At 42.0% G+C, this 22,388-nt stretch overlaps 1 protein-coding gene across 1 annotated transcript in view; it reads left to right on the forward strand.

The window, feature by feature from the left end:
* Positions 1-14,486: 14,486 nt before the first annotated feature.
* CD36 (CD36 molecule) overlaps positions 14,487-22,388 on the forward strand; it is a 97,476-nt gene continuing 89,574 nt past the window's right edge. Inside the window, exon 1 of the mRNA XM_061582152.1 lies at positions 14,487-14,602. The gene's annotated coding sequence lies outside the window, so the exon portion shown is untranslated. The remainder of the gene's footprint in view (positions 14,603-22,388) is intronic.

Raw genomic sequence — 22,388 nt, forward strand, 5'->3', positions numbered from 1 at the left:
CAAAGTCTTAAGACCTCCCTTATTATCCCCCCCAAATGTTTGAGATTCAGATTGCACTCCTCCCACCTGCTTTTTACTTTAAAATATGTACACAATTGCTCATTGGGTGATATATGACATCAATCTAGTTTGGCCCTTAAAAGGACTTGCCGTCACCCAAAGAATATGAGTTGGTCCTGGTTAAACTCGCCTAGGGAGGGCATTCCATAGTTGGGATAGTACTAGTGAAACAATTTTGCCTGACCTCTGAAGGTAGTGATCTCTGAAGAGGTTCTCCAAGCTGTATATTGCATTCCAGGTAGGTTCATGTGCAAGAAAAAATGGGGTATCAGTAACCCAGTTCCCAAGCTGTTTAGGGATTTAAAGATAAGAATTTAAGGTATGCCAAACAGACATCCCCCTTTTCCTGCCCAGGACCATTTATTCCCTCACAAAAATGGGAAAATACTTTTGGGTGGTTTTGGAGGAAGGGTAAATTTCCCACACATTTTCAGAGGGGTGGTTCCCCAGAGGTTTAGTCAACAACTCGGACAAAGGGATTTATTTTTTAAACCAACTACAAGGTCTTCTAACCTGTTAAGAATTACCAGTAAATGTCCACATTCACTGAGTTCATTTACTGTAACATACAGTACAGTAGGGCCCCATTCATACGTTCCAGACCCCCGTTGAAAAGCAAAACCCACCAAAAAGCAGAACTCCTTCAATAAAATGGCGCCCGATACCTGAAAATTTTCATAAAAGCAGAACAAGCACTGTATGAGTGGGGCCTTACTCTAATTTTAGCCACCGTATTAGCAGACCGCCAAAAAGCAGGACCCTACTGTATATAAAATATTTGCACATAGGAATGAGGATTGGAAGGCTAACAGAGTAACTTAAACTCTCTTCTGCCCACTGAATGGGCAGGCAGACGGAAATGCATTCTGGGACCAGAGAGGGGAGGAACTGAACTGGCCTGGGATCCATTGACTCCTGAGCTGGTCACACTGCCATCACATGAGAGCACTGGGCCTATACAGGCCTGATCGCTACTACAGCTTCAGGCTGGCACAGCTATGTGCCTGCTTCCTGGCTCTGTTAGCTATTCTGCTTTCAGTGCTGAAATAAGATTCAGCTTCCAGTCTCATCAGCTTCCATACATGGGATGATGAGAGGGTGTCATCTTTTCCTTTGTCTCAATCAGCAGAATGTCTTAGGCTGGCTCTGTGGAAATAGGTAGAAGTAATGGTCACCTTTTAGGTTACAATCCACTAGGACAGTCGACAATGAATTGGAACTAGGCAAAAGTAGGGATGGAGGGAGGGAGAAATTCAATTCAATATGCATTTAAAGCTGAATCTATCAAATCCACACTTTTCAAAACCATATGAAAACTGAAACATAGCCATCCTTAAAAATTCACATATCTGAATTTTGCGATGCAGTTCTTCAAACAATCAGTGTTTACAAAAAATGCATATATTAGGGGAAAGTGTGCATAAACGCTAATGTAGTCATGAAAATAACATACAATGCATTATATTAGGAGAAAATGCTTGCAAAATGTGTATATTAGTCAAAACTGCCTATAAAATGTGTTTATTAGGAGAAATTCAAACGAAAATGCAAGAAAAAAATTGATGAGGATTTTTAAAAGCACAACAGCCACAAATTGCTGTAGAAATGTGGAGAACTGAATTTAAGATAGGAAAAATGAGAAACAGAGAACCGAAATTGGCAGATCTTTCTATCCCTGCTCAAGACCATAGTTGTGCCTATCCATTCCAAACAGGCTCGTGGAACAGAATGACCTAGGATGTGCCCATGGTCAATAAGTTGTGTCTCATATTAAGGTAAGTTTAAAATGCTACAGAATAAGCACTCTGTAAAAGAGAACAAAACCTTAATTTTTGCTCTATGTTTTATTTCTATTTATAAATAAAAGTAATCAAATAACAAGAAAATAAACATGTTAAACCCAGCCTATTCATGGGACCTTCAATATCATGATAATACCTACATATGAACTGCAGATATCCACTGGGCTTTATCATACTAATTTTCCTGAGAAGGAGAAATGATCGTTGTCCCACAGAAAACAATTCAGGCATCCAAGACTTTAGTGTAGTTGTGGCTGGGAGTAGTGTGTCAGTTCAAAAACAAAATGTAGCAATAAATACAGGAGTGTAATGAGTAATTTTCTTCTAATGTAAACATTTTAAAACGACTCTGTTAATGCCAATGCAAATAAAATTCATAATTATTATATTTATATTACAGGGGATAGGACTATGATTGAGAGAGTGTGGCTAGCCTTGCAAAGCAGCCCAATGTCTGTAATACCTATTTTGCCAAAGTGAGTGGGGAGGTAGTTTGAGACAACTTTGAAATGTATTGCAAATTGTATTGTTTTTATTGTTTTATTGATGTATTACTGATGTTCTATTGATGTATTATTGATGTTTTATTGGTGTATCTTTACATTGTTGCTCTTTTGTAAGCCGCCTTGAGGGCCTTTCGGCCGAAAGGCGGGGTAGAAATATTAAAATCAAATCAAATCAAGTATTGTACATCTTATACATAGTATTTGCACATTTTAGCAAATACCAGCAGGAATATTATATGCTGTTCAATAAGCATTTGGTTCCTACTAATAATGTTGTGTTCACTTTTCTTCTGACTATAGTAAATGCATTTCAGACTCGGAGTCATTTGACTACATTTTCTCCATGGTTCCGCTAGCCAATTTTTCCTTTGGCTGGGCCTCTCTGTTGCCAAGTGTCAAATATGGGGTGTTGCCATAACCTAGTCCCCAAATCCAAGCAGCTTTATTTGCATAATATGCCATCAATGTCTAACTATGCAAATCAAACACATCATTTTATACCCAAATAATGTTAGGGGTGGCCACACATTACATTCAATCTGCATACCTATCTGTACAAATAGCTGAGCTGCACACTCATGCCGTTATTCACATTTAATATTCAGTGAGTGCAGTCTGTGTAGCTGTACTCACAACTGAGCTGTACCAATCAACAAGTGTACAAGCTTTCACACAAACAGTTGCACATGTGTAAAGACTCCTTGTACACGCATTCAGTGTGATGTATGAAGAAGCCTTCTGTGTTTGCTCCTAGGATGTAGTAAAGAAGGTGCAGTGGAAAGCTATCTTTCGTCATCTGTTCCAGTTGCCTTCCTCCTCTGAGCCTGAGCTCAGAGCTAAACATGTTGCGGCCAGATGTTGCTAGATTCTGTGACCCAGTTCCACCCAGTATGTGGTTCTGCACCTGCTCCTCAATTATACAAACAAAGAAATTGCAGGTATGAGGTCCTTATTTTTCAACTTACAAACCTTTGGCAGATTTGTTCTAGTAACAAAGCACCTTGCTTTGGCTCATAAAACTGGACTTCGTTTAGAAGCAAATGGGGTGTCCTAATAATCAGCAGGGAGGAAAATAGGTTGTGGTCCTGCATTGACCTACTTTAAAGCAATTTACACTGATTTCAGTGGGGTTTCAATATAATGTTATGTTATGTTACGTTTTATTTCTAGGCCGCCTTTCGGCCAAATAGGCCCCCAAGGCGGCTTACACACAAATAAATATACAAAATGCAAATAAAAACAATACAATTTACAATAAAAAAAAATCAAACTAACAAAGTCCTAACATCTCTAAAAAAAAAGGAGCAGCAAACCAAAAGCATTAATCTTCCTGGTATAGGGCAGTCCCCAGAAAAATGTCACTAAGAGCAGGGGTGGGGGGCAAAGCAGGTGGAAAAGCATGCCCCTTGATGGTCCCAGCACAGTCCCATCCCTGCAGCAGCATGTCTCAGTCTGCAGCTCTTCCTGATAAGGCCCACGCAGAGGGGTGGGGCAAGACAGATGGAAATGCTTGCCCCTTGATGGTCCCAGCAGTGTCACCCCAACAGCAGTACCTTTCAGTCTGCAGCTCCTCCTGATATGGCCCAGGCAGAGGGGTGGGGCAAGACAGATAGAAATGCTTGGCCCTTGATGGTCCCAGCAGTCTCACCCCAGCAGCAGTACCTCTCAGTCTGCAGCTCCTGATAAGGCCCAGGCAGAGGGGTGGGGCAAGACAGATAGAAATGCTTGCCCCTTGATGGTCCCAGCACAGTCCCATCCCTGCAGCAGCACGTCTCAGTCTGCAGCTCTTCCTGATAAGGCCCACGCAGAGGGGTGGGGCAAGGCAGATGGAAATGCTTGCCCCTTGATGGTCCCAGCAGTCTCACCCCAGCAGCAGTACCTTTCCGTCTGCAGCTTCTCCTGATATGGCCCAGGCAGAGGGGTGGGGCAAGACAGATAATGACAAACCATTCTTCTTGACACCATTGTTTCTAGCTCCAGCCACACTGATGCATTCCCAGACACAGGTACAACAAATAACCAGGCTCACTATGCCATTGTGCATCCCAGATGACTACTCTAAATACAACAGTACTGCAGTAGATAATTTCAATAGACAAGACAGTACATACTGTCCATCCATATACCAGATAGCCACGTCTCATAAGCAATACAAAACTACAAGAACGTTAGGAAGAGCCATGCTGGATCAGGGCAAAGTCCCATCTAGTCCAGCATCCTGTTCTCACAGTGGCCAACCAGAAGTCTGCAAGCAGGACCTGAACACAAGAGCACTCCTCCTGCAGTTTCCAGCAACCAATATTCAGAGGTATACTGCCTCCAACAGTGGAGGTAGCAAGCAATATCTCACTGGAAACTTCTACAGATATACTCTTTTCACAGAGAGTTGACAAATGACTTTCGGACAGGCCTCCTGGACATTTAACAGTTTTCTCACAGAAGTTTAGCATGGCACAAAGATGATATGGACAGCCTGACCTACTTCTGCATGCCAGGTGATTATTATTAAATCACCAGGAAAAAAAGTTGATATCCTTTGAGAATTTCTAGGACAGAGGTGGCCAGAAAATTGACTATGTTTTCACCAGTGGATCACTGCCCATTTTCTGGCAGACCATCTAGATGGCCATTGGTCTCATGCAGCAAACCTCTTGAGCAAGGGTATTAAGTCATATTCAGTTAATACAGATTAATTATTCCTTCTGTTAAGAAACCCTGGGTATCCTGGGAAGGCTAGCAAAAAATGCCAAAGGGTAGTTGTCTTAGACATGTCCAATACATGTCTACTCAGAAGTAAGTTCCATTGGGTTCAATGGGACTTTCTCCCAGGTAAGTGGGATTGTAGCCTTAAAAACAAAGGGTGCTTCTGGATAGAGGGTTAATTTGCAAACAAGTAATTGGCACAAGGCTTTTTTTACTTAACAGATTTTCCCCAGAAAGGGTAAATCCAGATTAAATGGAGGGGGGAAAACAGACTGGCATTTTGATGCCAATGACATTACGTGGAGAATGCAAAAAGCATGTTGACATGAGGACCACTGATCTGACAATAGTACGTGTTTCAAAACACCCAGAGACTCTAGTCTAAAACTATATTGTGGCATAAGCTTTTGTAGGGCAGAGCCAACATTGTCTAATGAAAAGCTTTCTGCAGTTGGCAGATCAATTGATCCATAGATAGAGGTATGGCATTACAAAGTGAGACCAGGTAACTCAGCAATTCAAGATACAGGTGTGTCAAGTTACAATGCAAAAAAAAAGTTCCAGTTCAAATAATAAAAGATCAAATCAGAGTGGGTGTCACACACTCCCAACAGTAATGCATTAGCAAAATAAGATGTGTAGTGTACATCAACATATAAAGGTTAATTACTGTCTGTAGTTAATCAGTTCCTCCCACTCTCAACTGAATCCAAATCTGATAGAGTAAAATCTGTAAATCAGGGGTGAGGAACCTGATGTTTTTAGACTCCAACTCCCATGAGCCGCAACCGGCATGGCCAGCGGTCAGGGATGATGGGAGTTGTAGGTCAACAATATCTGGAGAGCCACAGGTTGTAAATGAATTCAACTCAGCTTCTTCATACTGGAGTTTCCCTTTAAGGTTTTTGCTTCTCTAATGTTTCCAGAACTACATGGGCCATTGTTCTTCTAATACCCTAAACTTGCACTTGTGGCATGCTTAGAATCATGTCATGACTATCTGGGCAATATGACCCCAGACCAGAGACAGCCTACATGGTGCCCTTCAAATGTTGTTGGACTCCAGCTCCCATCAGCCCCAATCAGCATGGCCAATGATGGGAGTTGAAGTCCAACAACATCTGGAGGGCACCCCATTGGCTACCGTTGCCCTAAACATAGAATTTAGGTTATAATCCTATACCTATTTACACAGGAGTAACCCCCTTGAACTCAATGAGACTTACTTTTGAGTAGGCATGTATATCAGGGATGGGGAACCTGTGGCCTTCCAGATATTGCTGTACTACAGTTCCCATAAGCCCTGACAATTGGCCATTGTGGCTGGGCCGGAAGGGAATTGGGAGTACAAGAACATCTAGAAGGCCACAAGTTTCTCAACCTTGATTTATAGACCTACACTGTTATTTTACTTTTAATTATTGTAGGCAGACTATAGGGCCAACTTCAGGAAGGCTGGAATCAGAAGGATGTTTTTACAATTGGCTCAGGTCAAAGGCAGGTCAAAGGCAGGAGACATTTCCAGCTTGGCTGGGCTCCACCGAGAATGAAAGTAACAATGGTGTGGTACTGTGATTCAATGGGCTGCTTAGTGAATCTGACCCCAGTGATAACCTGACCTCACTGACCACAAGTGCCAGCCATGGATCTTCCTGGAAGATGCCATTTAACTGGATGCTTATTAATCTGTCTTCTGACTGGATTTGGGATGGACATAACCTATGCCAGGAATACAACTCTGTAAATTCTCTTGGATCACTTAATGACTTTTGATACCACTGACCAAGGTATCCTTCTGGTTATGTGAACACCTTGCTGGCTTCAATTTTTAATTTGAGGTCCAGAAGGGGACTGGGCAACTACTGCTTCCATTCCCTGCCCCCGGCCTTTGGTACTGCCTCTGGATTAACAGGTAGCAGCAGCAACCACATCCAGAACGACTTTTCAGCATTTTAGAAACTTTAGGTGGGATGCCTGTTGTATCCCTTCCTGGAAAAGTCAGATCTGGCCAAAGTCATTCATGTCCTTGTTACATCCAGGTTGGTCTACAGCAACACAGCCTACTTGGGGCTGTGTTTGAAAAGCGATCAGAATCTTCAGCTAGTTCAAAAAAATCTGCCTTTTTTTTGGTCTGCCGTGAGATATTCTGATCACATCATTCAAGTTCCAGACTTTATTTTCTTCTGTGCTCAATTTTCTTTTAACCCCCCCCCCCCAGATCTTAACACTTAGGGCTCTAAACAGTTTAAAGCAGGGATATCCAATGTGGCACCCTCCAGATGTCATTAGACTCTAGCTCCCATAACCCCTGAATACTGGCCATACCAGATGGGGCTAATGGGAGTTGGAATCCAATAACATCTGGAGGACACTGCATTGGCTAATCCTGGTCTAAAGCCATGATATCGTATGGACTACCTCCTTCCTTATAAGCCTGATAAAGTTAAGTTCTTGATTCTGGAGTTAGTTCCATGCATATGCTAAGCCTGTGGAGGTGGACTAGAACCATATCTGCTGGTTCTGCTGCTACATGTTCCATCACCCCACCTCAGCTATGCACATGTTTGGCATGACGCCTGGCAAGGAGAGTCGACAGTTGTTCACACAAAGACTCCCTTTTGCAGACACTGCACCAAATACATAGATGTGGGGCATAGACAAGACAGGTGGGGCATGCAATGTTGGGGCCAGAGATAGGGGGAGGTTCTCGCTTCCTCCTCCACATGTTTAGCATACACATGGAGGCAAGCACCTGAATGGGGATAAGGATGATACAACTTCACATAAAAAGGACATCTGGTCACATATAAATCAGAGTATTTCTTGCCAAGATGGAAAAATAGCCGGGTTACCTTATGATCTCTGGGGAGTTGGACATGCATTCGTACAAAGTGGACAGAATGGAAGATCAGCCATTTGAGCAGCCATTTGAGCAGCCCAGTTAGAAATAATCAGATATGGTTCTGGTGCTATAACATGGCAGTGTTATCACTGAACACTGAAGGGTTTATTTCCCAGTAAATGTGCATGTTTAAAACGTTATCATGAATAAATAGAGCATTATATTTATTAGATCACAGACCTTCCAGGAACTGTATCCCATTGTTCCAAGATAAACTCAAGCTTGTTCCATTTTGTTTGTCTACTACAGTCAAGATTTTGATGGTGTTTTCCAGAGTTCCTGCACTCTGACACACATGATAGGGTGGAAGTAACTTTTGTTCTATAAAGTGTGGGGGCTGTTTCCTCAGTATTCATACCACAGTAGCACAATCTGTAACCTGAGCTAATTGCCTAACCATTGTCATTGCTTCCTTTAAATATATATACACACAGAAACACACACACACAAATATAAAAAGAAGAATGCTTACTGACAAAGGTGGGTGGTGGCTCATCAAGTGAAGATGCGTGGTGCCTGCTTACATTAAGACAATGTGATTATGAGTATCACAATATATCATACTTCCTGTACAATATTATGGTCATTTTTCACAACAGCTAGCCTGTCATGGAGAAGTAGGCAGTCTACCTTCTTCCAGATGTGTTCCTTCTTTGTTTTGGTATGCAGGAATTTTATTTTTATGGAACAGCATTCAGACAAGTAAATTATCACTTACAACCTGGAGAGATCTAGTCCAGGAGCAGTTCTATAATGAAAGTTTTTCACATCACACATTCCATAGGCTCTCTCACACATGAGCTGTGGGAGAACTCCCCTCAGCTTAATTCTGAACTGGGATCAGCAAACTGAAGTACCCACACCCCCAAAATAGCTATATATATATTCTTATGAACCCAGTTCAAAAATCTGGAAACTCTTGGGCCCTGTCCTCTGTTGTATGATGGAGGCCTACTGGACAGCACACCATAGCTGAGCCTACATAGACTACTATACCAGCAAAATGACACCACAGAGGCCTTCCCTGGATCCCACAGGGTTCCCTTGCCCCCTGAAATTAGACTTAAATGAAGCATTCCAGTGCAGCCAATAGAATAGGTTGTGGGGTGTGTCTGGTCACAGTGGGTGGGTAGGTGGTGCTCACCCCAGTTTTTCCTGTTTGCAAATGTGCCCACATTCCCCAAAAGGTTGGTGACCTCCCTGTTGTGAAGATGACTACTAGATAATGCATGGGAAGAGCTTTGAACACTTGGAAGAACAAAGGAAATGACAATTGTTATTGTTGCTCTCCCTGCAGAGGTTTTTAGGAGTCGGCTCAGTACTGCACAATCCAGCAAGGAGATTAGCCATTGTTAAAATGCAGCTCCCCTCCTTTTCCTCAGGCCAGAATGGGAACTTCATTTAAAGAGAAGCTTAGCTCTTCCATAGCTTACAGAAGTTGGGAGGCTACTCCTAGAAATCTGTGGGTTGGGAAAAGGGGAAAGTGAACTACCAGAAAGTGATCAAGGGTAAGAGCCAACTGAGACTGTGCCAGCTTTCAAAGGTACATAAGGCACTACTGTATATCAAGTCAGGCCATTGGTCCATCCAGCTCAGGATTGTTTACAGTGACTAGCAATGTCTTTCCAGGGTTTCAGGTGGGGGTCTCTCCCAGCCCTACCTGGAGACAAAACCTAAGACCTTTTTACATGCAAAATATGTGCTCTGTCATTGAGCTATAGACCTTCAGCCGACTCAGAAAGGCAACATTCTGTTATGCAGCCACACACCCTGCTCACAGGTGCACTAAAGGAAGGCATCTCAGAATAGGTTCAAACATCAGCAGTGGGAGGTGAGAAATAGAATAGGGCTGCTTGTAAACGTCAGCACTGAGGCTCATAAGCACAGAATGCCGGTGTGGTCCAGACACAGGGTGGAGAGGCGTTCACTCCACCTGAACATGAAAGCACACGCTGACAGAGTCTGCATATCATCCACTGACAGTTTTGTGCTCAAAGAAGCTCCTTTTGATCTGGCCAATAGAAACAGAATCAGCTGATTTGGCCCGTGGATCAAACGTCAAAATATCCCCCTGGCAAGGCTTTGAAGTTTGTGGTGGCTGCTTGAAGGGGCCAAGTTCTTTTCCAAGTAAAGCAACCTGGTATGCATGTATTCCAGGAAGCATAATTATTATTATTAGTAGTAGTAATAACTGAGTAGCGATTATTATTATTATTATTATTATTATTAATCATCATCATCATCAATGTATATCCCACCCTTCCTCTCAAAGGAACCTAGAGCAGCAATAATAAAGTTATGCAACTAAAGATCCAGGGTGGTAGTCAGTGTTAGTCCTACTCAGAGTAGACCCATTGAAGTTAATAGACATGACTAACTTAGGTTCATTAATTTCAATTGCTCTACTATTAGTAGGCCTTAGTTGAATACAACCCCATTTTAAAGCATATTACAAATAAAATAAAAATATATTAAACATTTAAAAACATATAAAATGTTCTAAAAAACAAAAACATCTACAAACAATTTAAAACCACATCTAAAAACAATCATATGCTCTCACAGCTAACACTTTTAAAGTTGCAAGGAACAGTATCTTTCAGACATCAAATGCCTGGGGAATGTTTTAAAAGTTCTCCTGAAACTAAATAATGAGGGAGACTGGTGCACCTCACCAGGGAGGGCATTCCATAAATGGGGAACCACCACTGAGAAGCCCTGTTATGGGTCAATGCCAACTGGGCAGCAGCAAGAAAAGGCACCACCTAGAGGATCTCTGCTGCTGATCATAGGGTCTGCAATGGGTGATATTGGGAGAGCCGTTCTTTTAGGTACTTGGGTCGCAAGTGATTTAGGGCTTTGTATGCCAGTACTAACATCCTAAATTGGGCTGATGGCTTGCTGTCAGCCTCTGCAATGCTTTCAGGATTGGTGACACATGGTCCCAACTTACCAACCAAGCAGCCACATTCTGCACATCCTCCAGACTGTCTTCAAAGGCAGCCCCATATAGACTGCATTACATTAGTCCAGACAAAAGCATGGACAACTAAGGCCAGACTGTCATCACCTATCCTGAACCACCTTAAGGTGGGCATAAGCACTCCTAACCACAGAAGCCAACCGAAACTCAAGTGAAAAGTTAGAATTCATCTAGTTCTCAAACATGGAAATTACTCCACCATAGCACCTTCATTTTATTAGGATTCAGCCCATCTGGTCCATCATTGCTTCCACACACGTCTCCAAATCTCCATAGCCTCTCCAGATTCAGGTGAAATGGAATGATAGAGCTGCAGGTCTTAACATTTTCCCTAGAAAAAACGTAGAGAAAAATAATAATAAACCAGTGCTGAAGCCAATTGTTAGGAAGCTTCCAATCGTATTCAGCCAACACACTTAGAAAACCCCTTCAGATTTTCCTGCTCAGTGCTCAAAGATCAGACTTTGAGCAGATGCATCTAGCACAGGTAAGGACATTGTGGGTGGCGTAGGAGCTCTCCCAACAGACTTTGTTTACATGCAATCTTTTGAATGCATGGAGAAGTCTTCTCTTGTAGCACAATCCTATGTGAAGCAAATCCTATTATATTCTATGGAGCTTATGCTCCAGGTAAATATATACAGCAGGTGTGAGGAACCTTTGGCCATCCAGATGTTCTTGACTCCTATCATCCCTGGCCATTGGCCAGATTTCCTGGGGCTGATGGGAACTGTAGTTCAGCAACATCTGGAGACCAAAAGCTTCCCATTCCTGGTATACAGAGTTGTAGCCCTAGCCCAGCCTTTCCCAACCATTGGGTCCCCAGATGTTGCTGGACTACAGTTCCCATAATTCTTGACTATTAGTCATGCTGGCAGAGGCTGATGGGAGTTGTAGTCCAACAACATCTGGGGACCCAAAGGTTGGGAAAGGCTGCCCTAGCCACTATGCTACATTAGCTCTCTTGTGGCACAGTATGCATTTCTACTCAGAGGTAAGTCCCATTGTATTAAATAGGAATTATTCTCAAGTAAGTGTCTACAGGACTGTAGCCTGACGCTGCAAAGGATTGCACTGCATAGTCTACGTTTTTAAAGTGTGTGCCTAGTAGGGTTGCCAGGTCCAGGGCCTGAGACTGATCCTATATCTTTAGGAGAAGAGAAAGTCAGCCAAGTGCAGGTGTTCTTGCAACACTGTAATGGGAAAAACCACAAGGTGGAATTCTTCCTCCCCCCCCCCCCCCCGGCACAACTTTTAAAGATACAGAAGACCTCTTGGACTGGAGGCTGGGCCTGGCAACCAAGAGGTCTTCTGTATCTTTAAAAATTGTGGAGGGGGAAGTGAGAATTCCACCTTGTGGTTTTCCCCATTACAGTGTTGCAAGAACACCTGCACTTGGCTGACTTTCTCTTCTCCTAAAGATACAGGATCAGTCTCAGGCCCTGAACCTGGCAACCCTAGCACCTAGGGTGATGAGATGCAAAAGAGGACAGGGCTCCCACACCTTTAATAGCTGCATAGAAGATGACGTTTCAGCAGATGTCGCTTGTCATGCTGTCCTCCTTGTCCCTGCCCTCTTTTACATCTCAACCACCCTATGTGCACCTAAAACAGAGATAGCCAATGGGATAAACTCCAGGTGTCGCTAGACTACAACTCCCATCTGCCCGCAGAGAGCATGACCAATGGTTAGGAATTATGGGAGTTATAGTCCATCAATGCATAGAGGGCACCCCATTGGTTATTCTGGACCTAAAATTACAATATGTAATTGAGACAAACATATCTGGAAACACATGTTATGTTACCATTTATTCATATGCTGTTTTTTGACCGAAGGTCCTCCAAGTGCTATACAAAATGTAAAGAAAACAAAAGCAATATAACAACATTCCATAACAGAACACACATTTTTCAAGTACACCCAGTTCTAGAATTGGCTGTAGCATGCTGTCAAGTATACACATTCACACACACAGTTGCAAACCCAGGTTTGCTGCCATGTAATGTGTGAAAAGATCCTTACACTGACATCCTCTTTTCATGTGTATGTATTCGTGGGATCAGGGCAAAAAGCTGTCTAATTCTGGCTGCCAGCCATTACTACAGAAATGGCCCAGTGCACAATGATCTGCCATTTAGGTATATGAAATCATTTTGGATGGTCAACCATGGTGAAGGAGAGAAGAGTACATCAAGGAGAAAGGCACCTGGAATAGCAACATGATGTCATGCTAATTATATGCAATAAACCAGGCCTGGCCCTACCATTAGGCTGAGTGAGACAACTGCCCTTGGCACCTGAGTTTGACCAATATAAAAGGGCAATTAATGGACAGTTATTTGATTTATTATTATTGTATTTTTTATTGCCAGGCAGAGGGAGAGGCACTTGTGGAGTTTTCTGCCTGAGGTATCAATACAGCTTAGGAATGATGCACCTTAACTTGGAGTGGGGGCATTTGTTGCTCTGCCTCATGCATCAAAATGTCTTGACTGGCCACGGGTGTAATAGTTGAGAAAGGATATCTGGAAGCTAACTGGGCCCCTTAAAAACAAACAAACAAAAATACTGCAAAAGGGCTATTGGTACCCTGTACATGCACTCAAAACTCTGACAATGACTGGCTGGAGAAACAAGGGAACAGAAGGGGTTCTCTCAGGCAGAGAACGGTTCTCAGTCCAAACACATCCTGTCATTGGTGTGGCTGGGAAAAAGCATAGTCACCATCCCCCAAAACAGTGACATGCCATGAATCGTGTAGGACAATCCACTACCAATTTGCTACAGAAAACATGGGAACAACCAGCAGCTACAGCTCTGCAAAAGGTACAACTGAAAGGACCCTGTGGCTCTCTCATGAGCTACCAGTCCCAGAGTTCCTTGTGCATAGAGAGAAGGAAGGGACAGCTGGTGGGAGGAATAAAGTACCGTGTTCATCATTCAGAGTCATTGCAAGTCACCACTTGATCCTGAAGTCATCAAGTGACTAACATGCAGAAGCACATCATGCTTAAGAGTTGCACAGAAGGGAAAATTTCACCAGGTGTGGATTTGTTTGTTCTCCAAAAGTTGAATGTAAAAGCTGCAGCTGGAGCAATTCTACTTCCTATGGGTGGTTTTCAACACTACTCCTACTTAGAGTATACCAACTGAAGCTGAAAGACACAACTAATTTAGGTTCATTAATTTCAATGGCTCTACTTTGAATAGGACTTAGTTGAATACAACCCTGTAATATTTGGGGTTCTGGACCCGGCAATTCTTTATTTCCCTACTCATGCTTTACAAGATTACGCTGTAATCCTAACCATGTCTACTCAGAAGTAACTCCAATTGAATTCAACAAGGATTACTCCCAGGCAGGTGGGGTTAGGATTGCAGCCTTAAAAATTTATTTTAAGCAGCAAAAACATAAAAGCACATTGATGTTATTAAGTTACTGCAGAGTTTGATCTTTTTGTAGATTCCTTGTAAATGCAGCTGAGTAAGTTTAATTAGCATTTTACCCAGATGTGGGAGGTTAAGTATGTGATATACAGACTTTTCCAATGTAGCAGACTTCTCTAGGAGAGCTGTAGTGCTATGATGTTTGAAGGAGTGGTACAGTATGTGTATTTGATGTCCTACTAGGCCTAAAAGAAGGTAGGTGTTGTGATACAATGTCTAAAAGACCATATCTGTCTATGTAATGGGAAATAGTATTTGAGGTCTATGACAACTGTTAGCACACTTGAACAGATGGTATTTGGTGCATGGCTTTGAAATTCCTTCATAGGTTGGCTAAAGTAATTGGTTTCTTTCCATGGATTTTTATCTTTTAGCAAACATCTGTCAGAAATAGAGCATAATGAAAATAGTCTCTTCAAGCTCTCTTCCTATTTATGAGTAGTAAAATTGGGGAGCTATTTTACTAACCATTTTCCAGTTTTCTAACCATTTTTCTCCAGGGTAGTTGTCCCCAATGGAAGTGCTAATAATATAGCCTTTTGGTTTTTTCCCTACCCTGTCATACATTTAAAGCACTATTATGCCACTTTAAGAGCCATCGTTTCCACCAAAGAGAATTGCAGTTTGTTAAAAGTGCTGAGACCAAGGTGTCCTATTCCCCTTGTAGAGTTATAGACCCCAAAGTGGCTTAATAATCAATCCTTCTTCCCAGGGAACTCTGTGTGGTACAGATGTGACCTAACCTTTGTTCCAGTTTTGTTGCCACTGTGTTGGTAACCTGGCTGGCTGCATACAGTTTCTATAATGACTCCAGGCCTAGTATTGTGGGTTTGCAATGGTGGTTGATGTACCCATGTGAGGAATCCTGAAGAGAGTTTGTCAAAATATTTCTTCTTTTTCTCAGAGTAAGTAGAAAAAGTGAATATCTCAAATTTTACTGGAAAAAATCTATCCTGAGGCAGTTCAGCATTTTTTCTAATTGAAAGGTAGAAGGTGGGTGGAGAGCAATTTTACAAACATCATGATTTTGAGATACCTATCAAAGATAAGTTTAAGGATTGTATCCAAATAAGTTTTACTCAGAGTACTCATTGAAATTAATGGACCTAAATGAGTTGTATCCATTAATTTCAATTGGTCTACTCTGAATAGAATGTAGTTAGATACAACATTAAGTGCATACCTTCAATATAAGCTTTGAATGCAACAAACATAGGCATTGTAGAGATATACTGATTAGGAAGACCTGACTGAATGTAGCTGTTCATGATAAACCAAGAGCTACATCTAGGACTGCATAAAACAGGTTGGAGTAACAGGGGCAAATAGCACTAAAAGCTAGTTTTGAAGGGATAACTAGGGTCACATTCATACCATACATTTATACTACTACTATTTTAGTAGTTTAATAAATCCAGAGCTTGGAAAAGTTACTTTTTTGAACTACAACTCCCATCAGCCCAATCCAGTGGCCATACTGGCTGGGGCTGATGGGAGTTGTAGTTCAAAAAAGTAACTTTTCCAAGCTCTGAATAAATCAATTGCTCTTCATAGAGAACTCTGACATTTGTACCTCTGTGCGAAGAAAAGGGTGTCTCCTAACAACTCTCAGCACCCTTTACAAACTACACTTCCCAGGATTCCTTGGGGGAACCCAGGATAGCTTAAGGTGGAATATATGTATAGTGTGAATTATATGGATTAGAGCTGTCTAATTGCCACTAGAGGCTGGGGGAGAAGTTCAATTCAGTTTACCTTTTAATGCACACCCACCTACCTAATTCACACTTCCTGAAACAATAAGTGACCTGAAATGCAAATAGCTCTTGAAATGTGAACTTCAGAGTTCTCCAAACAAAAAATGTGTATATAAATGTGAATATTTGGGGAAATGGTGCATAAAAATGCATAGATGTGTGAAAATGACATACATTATATTAGGGGAAATTGGTTATAAACATTTGTGTACTAGGCAAAAATGTGCCTTTCATGAGAAATGCATATGAATTTTCATGTAGACTTTTTTGCAAGCTGCTGCAGAAATGTGACAAACTCAATTTAAGAGTAGAAAAATTAGGAATCCAGTGTAACTGAAATCGACAGATTCATCCATCTCTAACCTCTGCCTTTTTTCCATTAGCAAAGCTCATTTAGGGAGGGAACAGTTTAGAGTGAAGTTGTAAGAGGAATGTAACCTTCTCCACCTTCTCTTTTCCTGTTCCACCAGCATATCTTCTCTACAAAATAATATTAAGTTCTATAACATTCTAAATGTCATGGTTTCCCCCAAAGAATCATGGGAGCTGTAGACTGGTGGGAATTGGGGAGATTGGAGGTCCTCTTTCACCTCCAAACCTTCAATTTTTAATGCAGACGGAATGATTTTTAACAATGGACTGAGTCTGTAGTGTGAACATGTGCCAAAGTGTACACCAATGGATTTTAGCCACATGGCATTTTAGTGAGTCAAAACCTGGATGGGATGTATGTGTAGGCTGAAGTGCTCCCTCTCTTGCTATTTCTTTGCCCTTAATTCTTCTTTCCTGAATAGGCTTCTATAGTCTGGTGGAAGAAAAGCATTGGTACTCTTAATATGGTTGACAGTATATGCTCTTCAGAACTAACACGTACAGTATCTGTATCTTCTGATGCCCTGGTGGTGGGAAGGGAGAGAAACACTGAAGTTTACCAACTGCCTTATGGCTGTTTGATCAGGGCACAAGCTGTGCTGCCACCACGGTGGTAGGAGAAAAACTGTTCCATATTAAAATTGTACACAATGTGTTTTGGGTACTGTGAACTCATTAAAGACAGTGGCTGCTGATGTGCTTTAAATATTATATGCAGGAGACTCTTAAATACACAACAGGATGTGTCTGTATTGTGCCTCTCCCCTGTCCCTGAGTTACCCTAACCATATCTCTAGTTACAGAAAGGGCTAAGAAAATGTATGTTATTATGTAGCTAGGTGACCAAGAGGAAGGAAACATGAGGGTTTTAAAGCTGCAATGGGGAAAAAAAGGAAATAAGTGCAGTGGATGCAATTAAGGCTTTAACTTATGAGCTTGAGTCATCCTTATTTTAGGCTTTCTTGTGCTTCTTGTGGTTATCATACAATGAACCAGGGTGAACTTCCATTCTAAGGGATTGCAGCTTTGCCCCAAAAGTAGTTTCTGCTGGAAAAGCATTTTCAGATGTACTCATCGATTTTACTGAAATTTATAGATTTGTGAAAATGAAGTTCAATTCAGTTTACCTTTTAATGCACACCCACCTACCTAATTCACACTTCCTGAAACAATAAGTGACCTGAAATGCAACTAGCTCTTGAAATGTGAACTTCAGAGTTCTCCAAACAAAAAATGTGTATATAAATGTGAATATTTGGGGAAATGGTGCATAAAAATGCATAGATGTGACTGAAATTTATAGATTTGTGAAAATGAAGTTCAATTCAGTTTACCTTTTAATGCACACCCACCTACCTAATTCACACTTCCTGAAATTTATATGGTTTAGAAGGTGATTGGACAAATTCATGAAGATAGTGCTGTCAAAGACTATTAGATTTTCTGTATGAGACCTTGTCTATCTTAGACCAAATTTTGCAATTCTACTTCTGGGGGCGAGTCTGTGAATTCTAAGCATGTAGCTCAGCTTTGACTGCTATTGCACTTTTTCACACACAATAAAATTGAGAACATAATCAGTATAGGTAGTACTAGTGACCGAGGAGGTATGAGATGCCAATGGTGTACTGGATATCCCTCTCCAGTTGTGTTTATTTGGATGGGGAAACTGTGTCCCTTAGATGTTGGACTCCTAACTTCCATTAATTCTATCCAGAACAGTCAGTGGTCAGAGAGGTGGGAGCTATAGCTACAAACATCCTCATCGCTGTCCTAGATGTCATATCGCACAACACTGTAAAGTTTATGTTCTCTCATATTTTGTACCTAGCAACTAGGGATGGAGGGGAAATTCAATTTTGTTTGCATTTTACTACCTAATTCACACTTTTCAAAATAATATCAAAACACAGTTATCCTTCGAAATTTGCACTGATCCAAATTTGCAATGCAGTTCTCAAACCACACAATGTTCACAAAACTGCATGTATTGGGGGGAAATGTGCATAATAATAAATGCATTAGTGAAAATAGCATATAAAATACATTATAGTAAGGGAACCTGTTTAGCAAAAATACATACAAAAACTACATATGAGGAGAAATTCTCACTCAAATGCAGATGAATTTTCATGAAGTTTTTTTTTTAAGAAAATTCACAAATTGATGTAGAAATGTGGAGGACGGAACTTAAGATAGGAAAAATGAGAATCTGTGAGAACCAAAATTGACATTCGTGTCCATTCACACTAGGGATGTTTGAGAATTTTTCAAATTTTGAACTTTACACTGATTTTTCCCCAGTCCACACATTTACAAGCTTAAGTGATTGACCTTGTTGCCTGTGACCTTCAGCTGATTTTTCCAGCACCAGATTTTGAACCATCACTTTGAATATTACGCCAGTAAGCAGGCTCTCCCTTTCTCTGATTGCTGCATCTGCTGCTGAATCCAGCCTTGCAACAGAAGCTGCTCTCCTCCCTTGCAATCTTACACATGAAGTCCCATGCACCTCACTGCTGCTCTGCTTCAGATCCCAGGCCAGGGATCAACAAAGCTGTGAGATGCATTGCAAACAATGGAAACAACAGCAGCCACAGGCATCAGGTGAATTAGAGATTTAGTTTCGCAGTGCAAGGCACAAAGACTGAGAAGTCGAAAGGGGGGGAGAACCCTTGTTGTGCAGGGTTGTAATCCTAGACAGATGCCACTCAACCTGCGAGGACCGATTTCTGAGTGAATGCGCAGTGGTTTCGTCTGCACTGCTGTAATCCTGTGCACACTTAACTCAGAAAGGAGTCATATCGAAATCACAGGGAGCTGTTTACTTATCGATGAATAGAAAAAGGAGGGGGCTGCCCCCGCCAAGGGTCTGATGAGAGAGGCACCCAGTAGTGTAGTGGCAATTTCAGAAGTGCAGGGTCCCTTCATGAGAGTCATGCCACACCCCCTGACAGCTACACACCCCTTTCCACTATCCCTTGTCTCTCTCGCTCTCCCTGTAATCTTGCAAGTCTACAGTCCACTACAAAAGATGTCCCTAGGAGCCAATGAAATGGGAGGCTGTGTGTTAGCCACTGAGAAGAATCTTCTCAGTGGCTGACTCGCCTCATCTCACTCTGACTGGCTACAATCAGCACGAAAGGGCAATGACTTCTTTCAGCGGCTAACACATTCCCTTTTCATGCTGATTGGCTCACACATAAGGACCTGGCTGGGACCTCGCTCTCAAAAAAGTTCCAGGTCTACAACCCCCCCACCCGTGACCCTGAACAGCTGCATCCCTGGAGGAAACCAAAGAAACAAGACCACTCTAGGGGATTTGCAGCCCCAAGTGACCAGTTTGACACTTCAAATTCAAGGACAGGCAGGCTGGAAATCAGCTGCTTGCAAAGAGGCCGCATATCTCCCTCCCTCTCCCCTTCTTTTTCTTTGCTCTACTCACCCTCTTCCCTCCCCTTTCTTGTGATTGTGTGTAAGGATTTTTTTTCTCTGCAGAGCCTCCAAACAGTGGAAGGAGGGGATGGAAAGGGGAGGGATAAGTCTGTTGCACACACATACTTTCTCTCCCCCACACGTACATGGAGGGGGAGACAAGGAAATTAAAAGGGCAGAAAACATGGTGGAGGTTGCAGATGGGAAGGAGGCAGGTGGGGGAGAGAAGGGGAAAATGGGGGAAGGAAGAGGAAGAAAGGAACTCATAAGTGAGAGGCGCTTGGGTTGCTCCTGCTTTCTCCTGGGCATTTCAATAAAGGAACAATAGGAGCATTGTTATTTCTGGGAAGGGGAAAATGAATAAATAAAAGGGAAGAAAAGTGAAAATGAATATGATCCATGGCCGCCTGCAAGGTGGGCAGAATAAGATCTGAATCAGAGCAGCAGATGCGCTCCATCCCTAATCCCCACGTGACTAATTCATGCTTAGAAACCCTAACCTTAGGAACAAATATGTTAAATGTGTTGCTGCTCTTCAAGATCATCTGAATGTTGTCTCGGGGATCCAAAATCTGACTCGGGCAATCTACATTCTGTAGTCAAATCGTGAACAACTTAAGGTCCTTGTTTGGGTTTATGCAAATCCCATTCCTTTTGTTGGACGTCATAGCTTAAAGGGTGGTGTCCAATGGACTGGCAACATTATTTGTGAACAGTGCTTGAATGCAGCTGGCTGGCTGTGCCATAACTGTGGAGTTCTTTTTATCAGTGGCTAAGTGCTCATCAGTGTTTTGTGCAAAAAGGCTTTGCTATGGCTTCACCATATTCTTTCTTTCTACTGTCCTTTGGACCTTTGCTTAAGGTTGAACTCATCTTAGAGGTTGCATCTGTCTTCTCTAGCTCTTGGTAGGTTGCTTTAGAGCTCTTTCATAATGGACATGATATAATCTCTGAGGCTTGGACAGGGTGAGCAAGATATATACTTAAAAGGCTTTGATTGAAGAATATTCTGAACCCAGTATTTTGCAACTCAGGGGTGGTTAATACATGCACATATATTATTGATTTCTATACATTTTGTTTACTGTACAGCTGATCATGTGAACAGATTTGAATGGAAAGCTTTGTGGGTGTATGGTGACATGTAACTTCTACACAATGTGGTTCATTCATTCAACATACATGTCACTATGGATATTTCAGTCTCCAGAAGATGGAATGTGTGAACCAACTCTAATCTGGGTGTTGTTCATCTATATCTTATATGTTGCTTTCATGAATTTGGAAAGTGATGACATTTCTGCTAGTTTTCCAGTCTGTTGAACTGAGCTTGTAGTTGTAGCTAAGCTACTTCTAAAGAACTGCTAACAAATCTGAACGATGCTCCTGTCATGAGTTCCAGTATGATTCATCAAGGGAGGTCAGGGAAGTTGTCTTTCTCCTCTGCATTCTGAGAAAGTAGTGCTAGGTATGTATATTGACAGTGAATGGCATATATGTGTAGGAAACCACACCAGGTGGTGGTGGTGTTGAGATGGACGCCACCCACAAAGCGGCTTGAAAACAACCTGGTCCGTGCTGCCACTCCTTTGGAAAACACATTGCAGCGTGTGATAGTAGAAAATCCTTGACTAAGGCATGAATGCTGAGATTTTAGTGGAGAGGCCTGATATTCTGAATCCTGAAATGAACTTCTGTTTGAAATGTCTGTGGGCAGAAATGCGGGGGGGGGAGAGATAAGCTTATGCAGGAGATCATACTGTGTGAGTCAGGCAAGCTCTCCTTTGGCCAGATGCAACACATTAGCATATTGGTTCATGTTGTTAAATGACAGGGCAACAAATAGCAATGAAAATGCTTGTTAGCTTTTGCAAATGCTGCCTTGGAAAAAATAACGTGGAGGCACTTTGTATGTGGGATGGTTTTCTCAGTGCATGAACAAACATGAACTTCCTAACTGCTAAAACCTTTTAAAGCCCTGTTTTCCCAAAAAGCAACCTTGAAAGACTCTTCATTCTCATGGTCGACTGTGCACAATCTGCACAGGACAACTCTGCCTCTCTTTGGCCTTCATTCTGGAACGGAAGGGTGAAAGGGAGCTTTTGAAGCACAACTGCTGATTCCTTGCTGTATGAAGAGAGGTAATCTTGAAGGGGGTGATCTAGAAGGGGTGTGCTGCAGGGCAAACCAAATATGACTTCAAGTGTCGTTTTAAACAGAGTCCTTAAGACCGGGCACACTTATTTGTTCTTTTTTAAAAAAAAAATAGTTATGGGATTGGGAATATGGAATGAGAGAAAACTCTTTCCCTCCCAACTACCATTTTCCTGCTAAAATTTGCCTCTGAACCTTATTTGACCCAGTATTTAAACATTAGGGTGCTTTAGTTCAGAATGTTGTAGAAAGGGCTTCAGAAA

Source organism: Rhineura floridana, chromosome 8 (genome assembly GCF_030035675.1).
Source record: "Rhineura floridana isolate rRhiFlo1 chromosome 8, rRhiFlo1.hap2, whole genome shotgun sequence".
Lineage (NCBI taxonomy): Eukaryota > Metazoa > Chordata > Lepidosauria > Squamata > Rhineuridae > Rhineura > Rhineura floridana.